We start from the raw sequence: 10,633 nt of genomic DNA, 5'->3' as shown, positions 1-10,633 counted from the left end.
CACACACGATTGAACTATAGGAAATTATTTATATTCAACCATTTTCTATTACAATTTCATATGGTCCAACCTAATAAATAGAAGAAATTTCCCAATTGGAGCAAAAATATGTACAATATGAAAGTATGAAATAGACATATACACAAGATCACTCCAGAGGGGGTCCAATAAGAGAAATAACAATTCCAGGAAGAATAGAGAAGACTGAGGGGAGAAAGACACCAAAGATACACCACAAAGAAAATTTTCAGAACTAAAGAGACATGCTTTCCATTAACAAGGGCCTCCTGAGTTTTAATTAGGGGAATGGAAAAAGCCACATTTCATTTGGAAGATATTAAGGAGGTTATACAGGAGAGGTCTTAAGAGTTTTCCTGGGAATGGGAAAAATCAACTTCTACAAGAAAGAAGGGGCTTCCCCAGTGGTTCAGTGGTAAATAATCTGCCTGCCAATGCAGAAGACTCAAATTCAATCCATGGGTCAGGAAGATTCCCTGGAGTAGGAAATGACAACCCACTCCAGTATTCTTGCCTGGGAAATCCCATGGACAGAGGAGCCTGGCAAGTTACAGTCCAGGGAGTTGCAAGAATTGGACAGAATTTAACGACTGGACAACAAGAGACAAGGTTAATAGTGGCATTTGATTTCTCACTAGCTCCACTAGAAGCACAGGGGTAATAGCTTCAGAATTCAGGGGCAAAACTGGTTTTCAATCTGGAAAACCCATACCTAGTCAAATTACTTGCGAAAGCAAAATGAAGATTTTTTTTAGTCGTGCAAATACTCAGAAAGCTTCCTTGCCACAAACCTTTTCTTAAGAAGTTATTTGAGCACGTACGCCATCAGCAAAACAATGTGACCAAGATCGTCTGCTGTTTGAATGGATGAGCCACCAGTTTATATCTGAGCCAAGAGAAGGGCTCCAGGAAAGAAAGGGATTTCATAAGACAAAGAATCAAAAGAACTTACAGATGCACTACAAGCAGAGGATGCCTGGAAAGAAGAAAAGCAACTAGAAATTTTTTTTAAAGACTCTAGACAAAAGTTCCAGTACAAATATGAATCAAGTTAGAAGAAATCAATGGACTTCAAAAAGGAAAAAAAAATTATTCCAAGCAATAGATAGAATGGGGAGAAGGCACAGATGTCCTCTTTCAACAAGAAAATACTAGGAAAAGAAAAAAAAATTTAACCTTGATTTTGAGCAATTGAGAAGCATAGGTTTGTGATACGTTACAGAGCAGGAAACATACTTCTTGTCTCTGTGATGAATTTATATCATAAACAAATTAGCCTTCATGCTGTTTATTGGTTACTGTCAGACTAGACCTCTGACAGTAGAGGTTACTAGACTCTCACCTGAGGACAAATTTTATAAGACTTAACTATGCTTACAGACTAGAATGCAAATATCCTCAGCCACAGAAATCTAAGAGTTGGAGAACATCTTGATGAAAAGTTTGGAAGTGGAAGCACAGGTGGAGAGCCTAGGAGAAGTCAGGAGCTCAAATACCCTCTTCTCATGAAATGGAAAGCCAAGACATGTTGTTTATATTTAGGAGAACTAAAAACAAAAGTTTAAGGAAATTAAAGTTGCAAAAGTGAACAACAGAGCTAAAAATAGTGATGTAACAATCACGTGTACAGGGGTGATATGAAGTTAAGATGAATCTTTAGCAACAAGAGTCAGTAAGCAATGTCATGAAATAGCAGCTCCATCATTTTAACACAGTTGGAAAGCTTCAGCAGTGGTTGCCCTTGCAAAGTGGAACCGAGGCTATGGAATTAAAAGGAACCATTGCTTCCTGTTGTAAATCTTCCTGTACTATTTGTCTTTTTAAAAGCTCTGACCAGACCAAACCAAACATAACAATCATATCCTACAGGGTTACGGTGACAGTCAGGGGTAACCTATTATGAAAGCCTGGAAATTTAATCAGTGAGCCCTCTTGTAACTGTTACGAGTGGGATTTTCTCCTAGTGTTATTATTAGACGTCCCACCTCCCTCTTCCTAGATCTGTTCCTTCCCTGGGGATCCCAGGTGGCTCCACTGCCCAGCTGCCCTGTCAAGCCTACTGTTTCTGCAGCACTCCAGCTTCAAGAATGGTTTCTCACTGCCCACCTCTACTCCGGATGCCACCTCCGCTGCTGGGGCGAGTTCCCATCCTGTGCTTACAGCTCCTGTCACTTTTCTCCCTCCTAACACACATCAAGCTGTGTCTTATTATTACACATCGACTGATATAAATTTATCATTTCAAATGCAGGCACTTGAAAATTTAACTTTAGCGCACAAACATTTTGTTTAGTTGCTAAGTCATGTCCGACTCTTTGCGATCCTATGTATGGTAGCCCTCCAGTCTCCTCCGTCCATGGGATCTTCCCAGCCAGAATACTGGAATGGACTGCCATTTCCTCCTCCACACCATCATATAAATATTCAATTAAAAATATAGCTCATAATATACAACACTTCATAGCAGTTTTTGCTGTTTCTGAACTTTACCCCAAAGGACTGCTTTAAAAGAATCTCTCTTTACAAATAAAGCAATATAAGCTCACTATCAAACATTTGAAAAAGAAACATAATTGCTTCATTCCTCTCCATCAGCTTGGGATACAAGCAGAAATCCTGTTTTGTTAAAATTAGATGACTTGGAGTCCCTACACCACTTTTACAGAAGAGGTCATTCTTTCCTCTTTGAGCCCTGTGTCCTGAAATAATTCCCAGCCCGCTTTGGATGCTTACACCTTCTCTTCCTGAGATGTCATGCTGGCCAGAAATCTAGAAGCCATCCTTTCCTCTTCACTCTTCAGATTTGCTCAACACTAGGTCCATGGATTGGAGGAGCCTGGTGGGCTGCAGTCCATGGGGTCGCTGAGGGTCTGACACGACTGAGCGACTTCACTTTCACTTTTCACTTCCATGCATTGGAGAAGGAAATGGCAACCCACTCCACTGTTCTTGCCTGGAGAATCCCAGGGATCGGGGAGCCTGGTGGGCTGCGGTCTCTGGGGTCACATAGAGTCAGACACGACTGAAGCGACTTAGCAGCAGCAGCAGCAGCAGGTCCATGGATACATTAAGTACTTCACCCAGGTGACACAGATTTTGGTGGGTGGGCTTTAGGAGCCAAAATCTAGTGTTTAGGAGGTTTATTCCAAAACATGCTGTCCTTATGCTTCTGGGGAGGCATCATGGGGGCTCCATGGAGGATCTGGGTAGAATCAAGCGTCCCCCAGTTCCCCTTCCCTCCCCAAGAATCTTCTTCCCTTGGCATCACTGCTGTCATATAGCTGTGTGTGTGTATGCTCAGTTGTGTCCACTCTTTGCTACCCACCAAACTCTTGTCCGTGGAAATTTTCCAAGCAAGAATACTGGAGCGACTTACCATTTCCTCCTCCAGGGGATTTTCCTGACCTAGGGAATTGAACCTGTGTCTCCTGTATTGGTAGGCATACTGTTTACCACTGAGCCACCTGGGAAGTCCTGTCATACAGCTGCTAAGTGTCAAAAGCAAGAGAGTGCATTTTTATGTGAAACTATTACTTTTTAAATTTTGCTACTTCAAAATGTTATAAGTGAAATTGCCACGTATCCAGAAAAGCTGGAAAAAAATAATACAGTAACACATATATCCACGAGACTTCAACAACTGTTAACAAGTATTTGCTATACTTGTTTCATTCATCTACTGATCTAGCTGTTGAGCTAGATTTCCTTTTCCAAGGGTTCCTTCTCATTTTCTGACTCTTCCTTTTCGTAACATGATGTTTTTGTTTAACAGATGCAATATCATTTCACATCTCGGGCAGTTCAGTCGCTCAGTCATGTCCGACTCTTTGCGACCCCATGAATCGCAGCATGCCAGGCCTCCCTGTCCATCATTAACTCCCAAAGTTCACTGAAACTCACGTCCATCGAGTTGGTGATGCCATCCAGCCATCTCATCCTCTGTCATCCCCTTCTCCTCCTGCCCCCAATCCCTCCCAGCATCAGTCTTTTCTAATGAGTCCACTCTTCGCATGAGGTGGCCAAAGTATTGGAGTTTCAGCTTTAGCATCAGTCCTTCCAAAGAACACCCAGGACTGATCTCCTTCAGAATGGACTGGTTGGATCTCCTTGCAGTCCAAGGGACTCTCAAGAGTCTTCTCCAATACCACAGTTCAGAAGCATCAATTCTTCGGCGCTCAGCTTTCTTCACAGTCCAACTCTCACATCCATACATGACCACTGGAAAAACCATAGCCTTGACTAGACGGACCTTTGTTGGCAAAGTAATGCCTCTGCTTTTGAATATGCTATCTAGGTTGGTCATAACTTTCCTTCCAAGGAGTAAGTGTCTTTTAATTTCATGGCTGCAATCACCATCTGCAGTGATTTTGGAGCCCAAAAAATAAAGTCTGGCACTGTTTCCACTGTTTCTCCATCTATTTCCCATGAAGTGATGGGACCAGATGCCATGATCTTCGTTTTCTGAATGTTGAGTCAGTTTAAGTCAACTTTTTCACTCTCCTCTTTCACTTTCATCAAGAGGCTTTTGAGTTCCTCTTCACTTTCTACCATAAGGGTGGTGTCATCTGCATATCTGAGGTTATTGATATTTCTACTGGCAATCTTGATTCCAACTTGTGCTTCTTCCAGCCCAGCGTTTCTCATGATGTACTCTGCATATAAGTTAAATAAGCAGGGTGACAATATACTGCCTTGACATACTCCTTTTCCTATTTGGAACCAGTCTGTTCCATGTCCAGTTCTAACAGTTGCTTCCTGATCTGCATACAGATTTCTCAAGAGGCAGGTCAGGTGGTCTGGTATGCCCATCTCTTTCAGAATTTTCCACAGTTTATTGTGATCCATACAGTCAAAGGCTTTGGTATAGTCAAGAAAGCAGAAATAGATGTTTTTCTGGAACTGTCTTGCTTTTCTGATGTTGGCAATTAGATCTCTGGTTCCTCTGCCTTTTCTAAAACCAGCTTGAACATCTGGAAGCTCATGGTTCATGTATTGCTAAAGCCTGGCTTGGAGAATTTTGAGCATTACTTTACTAGCGTGTGAGATGAGTGCAATTGTGTGGTACTTGGAGCATTCTTTGGCATTGTCGTTCTTTGGGATTGGAATGAAAACTGACCTTTTCCAGTCCTGTGGCCACTGCTGAGTTTTCCATATTTGCTGGCATATTGAGTGCAGCACTTTCACAGCATCATCTTTCAGGATTTGAAATAGCTCAACTGGAATTCCATCACCTCCACTAGCTTTGTTCATAGTGATGCTTTCTAAGGCCCACTTGACTTCACATTCCAGGATGTCTGGCTCTAGGTCAGTGATCACACCATCGTGATTATCTGGGTCGTGAAGCTCTTTTTTGTACAGTTCTGTGTATTCTTGCCACCTCTTCTTAATATCTTCTGCTTCTGTTAGGTCCATACCATTTCTGTCCTTTATCGAGCCCATCTTTGCATGAAATGTTCCCTTGGTATCTCTCATTTTCTTGAAGAGATCTCTGGTCTATCCCATTCTGTTGTTTTCCTCTATTTCTTTGCATTGATCGCTGAAGAAGGCTTTCTTATCTCTTCTTGCTATTCTTTGGAACTCTGCATTCAGATGCTTATATCTTTCCTTTCCTCCTTTGCTTTTTGCTTCTCTTCTTTTCACAGCTATTTGTAAGGCCTCCTCAGACAGCCATTTTGCTTTTTTGCATTTCTTTTCCATGGGGATGGTCTTGATCCCTGTCTCCTGTACAATGTCACAAACCTCTGTCCATAGTTCAGTAGGAACTCTATCAGATCTAGTCCCTTAAATCTATTTCTCACTTCCACTGTATAATCATAAGGGATTTGATTTAGGTCATCCCTGAATGGTCTAGTGGTTTCCCCTACTTTCTTCAATTTAAGTCTGAATTTGGCAATAAGGAGTTCATGATCTGAGCCACAATCAGCTCCCAGTCTTGTTTTTGCTGACTGTATAGAGCTTCTCCATCTTTGGCTGCAAAGAATATAATCAATCTGATTTCGGTGTTGAGCATCTGGTGATGTCCATGTGTAGAGTCTTCTCTTGTGTTGTTGGAAGAGGGTGTTTGCTATGACCAGTGCGTTGTCTTGGCAAAACTCTATTAGCCTTTGCCCTGCTTCATTCTGTATTCCAAGGCCAAATTTGCCTGTTACTCCAGATGTTTCTTGACTTCCTACTTTTGCATTCCAGTCCCCTATAATGAAAAGGACATCTTTTTTGGGTGTTCTAAAAGGTCTTGTAGGTCTTCATAGAACCGTTCAACTTCAGTTTCTTCAGCGTTACTGGTTGGGGCATAGACTTGGATTACTGTGATACTGAATGGTTTGCCTTGGAAACAAACAGAGATCATTCTGTCGTTTTTGAGATTGCATCCAAGTACTGCATTTTGGACTCTTTTTGTTGACCATGATGGTTACTCCATTTCTTCTGAGGGATTCCTGCCCACAGTAGTAGATATAATGGTGATCTGAGTTAAATTCACCCATTCCAGTACATTTTAGTTCACTGATTCCTAGAATGTCGACATTCACTCTTGCCATCTCTTGTTTGACGACTTCCAATTTGCCTTGATTCATGGACCTGACATTCCAGGTTCCTATGCAATATTGCTCTTTACAGCATCAGCCCTTGCTTCTATCACCAGTCACATCCACAACTGGGTATTGTTTTTGCTTTGGCTCCATCCCTTCACTCTTTCTGGAGTTATTTCTCCACTGATCTCCAGTAGCATATTGGGCACCTACCGACCTGGGGAGTTTCTCTTTCAGTATCCTATCATTTTGCCTTTTCATACTGTTCATGGGGTTCTCAAGGCAAGAATTCTGAAGTGGTTTGTCATTCCCTTCTCCAGTGGACCACATTCTGTCAGACCTCTCCACCATGACCCTCCCGTCTTGGGTGGCCCCACATGACATGGCTTAGTTTCACTGAGTTAGACAAGGCTGTGGTCCGTGCGATTAGATTGACTAGTTTTCTGTGATTATGGTTTCTGTGTGTCTGCCCTCTGATGCCCTCTCGCAATACTACTGTACTTTAGTGATAAGTAATTCATTTTGTAGGGTTTTTATTTGATTTTTCTCATATTCCCTGAATTATACATTTCTTCTGGGGTCAGTTTTTCTCTTTTTACTTTTGTCATACTGTTCTCAAATGTTTCATGAATCCAGTTGTCAGGCTCTTCTTATGACTGAGAGAGGAGAAAGGACACAGTGCATGCGCAGGACGTGCTGAGCGGCAGGCTTCAGTTGAGGGTGAATAGTCCAAGATCTGAGTGCTGAGACTTCTCAAGTGCTGGAATGAGATGGCTTTGTGCCAGGTTACCAACGACAACTACTGCTGTTCAAGTTTCCTTGGAAACAGGCTTCGCTGTCTTTATAAAAGTCCCCTCTGGTCATTGGTTGGTTGGTTGGTTTTGGTTTGGTCTGTGGTTGAACATCCAGTTGCTGGGAGTTCTTGGCACCAGCGCTGAAGAGTAGGAATGGAGGATGACCGTTTCATATAGAGATCTTCACTATTCTTCTGTCTTCTCTTCACTCCAGTGACTTTTCTGAGTCCCCAACCTCAGTGAGGGGCTGGCACAGAGGCAGGGCCCCCATGTTCTGCAAGGCCCTCTAAACATATCCTGGGCTAAAGCTTCTTCCATTCCATGTTCTTCCATGTACTTTGTCCTCTAGAAATCCATGTAAATCACTTCATCTCTTATTCTCTCAACTGCTTTTGGTATTGTATGTTTTATATTCGAATCCTAGGAGGGCGAGGAAATAAATATATATACTCAAGTCCCCATCTTGAACCAGGGATGAACATTTCCATTTTACACTGGGAAAAAAAAGAGGTTCGTGTGATTAAGTGACTTACCTAAGATCACACAGCTAGAAAGGGAAGGGCCAGAATTAAACCTGTGTGCTTTTGATTGTGCCAAATACTTCTTTTTGTACAAATCATGACTCAGCTGGTATGACCTGGAGAAACAAGCCCTTACATAATACAATATGTTTAAAATACACTGTCATCTGTGTATAAAAATGACTCATAAACTTCCCGGACTAAAAATTGTACAATTTTTACAAGTTATGTATCTAGAGTAAAATGAAAAAAAATCATAAAAGTAGTAAAACAGCAGTTTGATATTTTGTGGGTCAGTCTGGAGTGGAACAGACCTCGAGGAGAGAAAATTGGGAGGAAGCCTAGTCATCGTTTGGGCGGTAGTGGCAAGGGCTTGGCACACTGAGTGCTCTCAGGTCTATGAAATAAATCCACTTTAGAAGTCACATCTGGGCAGCAATTGACCAAATGAGATGGTGCGGACTCCAGGCAGTGGGGTGAAAAGAAGACTTGCTAGGAAGACAGGGCACCCTGTCCATGTGGAAGCCACTCTCTCCTATACACTCAATACTTACTTACTTGCACAGACACTGCAAAAGGCTCTACAGATGCCTTCATCTTTTGCCAAAGCATTATCCTGAAAAGTTAAGGATTTCTTCATTTTGGAATGCTTCCAGAAATTAAAAACCCCACAGTATCTCACAGGAACCCATCCCATTCGTAATGGTTTAAGATTTAAAGTGTCATAAGAATTGTCCCAATTCAACCACAAATATAGTTTGAGGGCTTTTGAATTGCTGTCATTTATTCAACAAATCTTTATGGAGCTTCTACTCTATGGTAGCCACTGGGGCTAGGACCTAGGGACATTGTGGTGAGGAATAGGAGATTATTTCTAAGGAAGTTAAACACTTCTCCATCAAAGACAGTGCTGAAACATCCACTTTTCTCTTTCTCAGAGACAGAGGCCAAATTAGCTTAATTCTGAAATGTAGAGACTGACCCACAGAAAACTGGGCTAGGTGGTTGGTGAACATATTACATGTGGTTATTAATTCACTGTGACATTAATTTAGATGCGTGATATACAAGGGAAAGATATAAGTTAACAGAAAATCTTTCCATTCACAGTGTTTTCCTCTAATTTTCACCTTCCCCATAGCTGTTTTTATCTCATTCAGATGAAAACAATTTTTTGGAAATCCATCATGAAGTCCAGAACAAGCAAGCACACCCTCTGTTAAAGGCTGGCACATAATCCTGTGAACTCGGAAAGAGAACAGAGCTTTCCAGTAGGACAAACAAAGAAAAGGGAGATTAAGAAGTCTGATTTCCTCTTCTTCCCATCAGTTGTCAGACACCATTGAATAATCAATTTCTCCTGTTCCTGAAAAGTAGATAGCTATTATTAAAGCATTTCCAAAAGGAAATATATTTTGGTTTTCATTAATAATGGAACAAATGAAGTGGTACTGCGACAAAATAAACTTTTTAAGGTACAGTAATTGCATTTGTGATTTTTACTTTTCCCCATCTAATTGCACTCTCTCCAGTGGTCCCTGAAACCTCGCCAGCAGGCTGACAGCCTGATAAACTCTAAAAGGAAGAAGGAAAACAGAGTCTAAGAGGCAGGGTAGGTGCGGCAGCTAACAAAGGTCAAGATGAACAAAGAAGAAAGTGCAATTACTCAAGTGTATGCAGATAAGGCGTCAAGTTCAAGGTCTGAGAGGAAGTACACCAGATTGCAGTGTCCACATGGTACCTGATGACAGTCCAGTGACGGAGCCCAACCTCTAGGTTCTTCTCAAACAGGAGGGAAGGGGGCAAAGCACAACATTTAAAAGAATGACATACTCCGAGGACTGGACACAAACTGATTAGAACCAAATAGGTCCAAGATGGCAGATGAGTCCAGTTCCACTAGACTTTGAGCCTCAGTGTATGCTCACTGTAACACATCAGCATGCTAATGACACACTCACAGGCATGACAGTTCCAAGGCTGATCATAAAGATCAAAATGTGGGTGGTGGCCCAATTTCTGGAAATCCCCGCCTCTTTCCCAAAATAGCTGGAAAACTCCTTCCACTTCTTAGCTTATGAAATGACCCACCCCTATAAAAACTGAGTATCTTTCCAGGTGGCATTAGTGGTAAAGAACCTGTCTGCCAGTGCAAGAGACACAAGAGACATGGGTTCGATCCCTGGGTTGGGAAGATCCCCTGGAGTAGGAGAAGGCAACCCACTCCAGCCTTTTTGCCTGCTAATTTCTATGGACAGAGGAGCCTGGCGGCTACAGTCTATGGGGTGACAAAGAGTCAGACGTGACTGAGTGACAACATGTGTGTTAAGTTGCTTGGTTGTGTCAAACTCTGCAACCCTATGGACTGTAGCCTGCCAGGCTCCGCTGTCCATGGGATTCTCCAGGCAAGAATACTGGAGTGGGTAGTCATTTCCTTCTCCAGGGGATCTTCCCAATGCAGGGATTGAACCCAGGTCTCCTGAATTGCAGGCAGATTCTTTACCGTCTGAGCCACCAGGGAGGCTCAGACATCACCCAATTCTCGCCTGAAAACTATTCTGGAATATCTATGGTATCATTATTTCTAGGTAGCCTAGAAATAGCCATCATTGACAATCAGCCACATATGAAACCTATTTAATTCCGCCTGTGCAGGAATCAAATTCTGAATTATCTATAACTTAATAAATTACAATTCACAGTTGTGTTAGTGAGCTTACTTTGTTCCAGCACTTCTTACATTGAAACACTCAGATGTGTTTCCAGTTCGAAG

Source organism: Bos indicus x Bos taurus, chromosome 12 (assembly GCF_003369695.1).
Source record: "Bos indicus x Bos taurus breed Angus x Brahman F1 hybrid chromosome 12, Bos_hybrid_MaternalHap_v2.0, whole genome shotgun sequence".
In the NCBI taxonomy this organism is placed as follows: domain Eukaryota; kingdom Metazoa; phylum Chordata; class Mammalia; order Artiodactyla; family Bovidae; genus Bos; species Bos indicus x Bos taurus.
Note: the sequence above shows the minus strand (reverse complement) of the source record.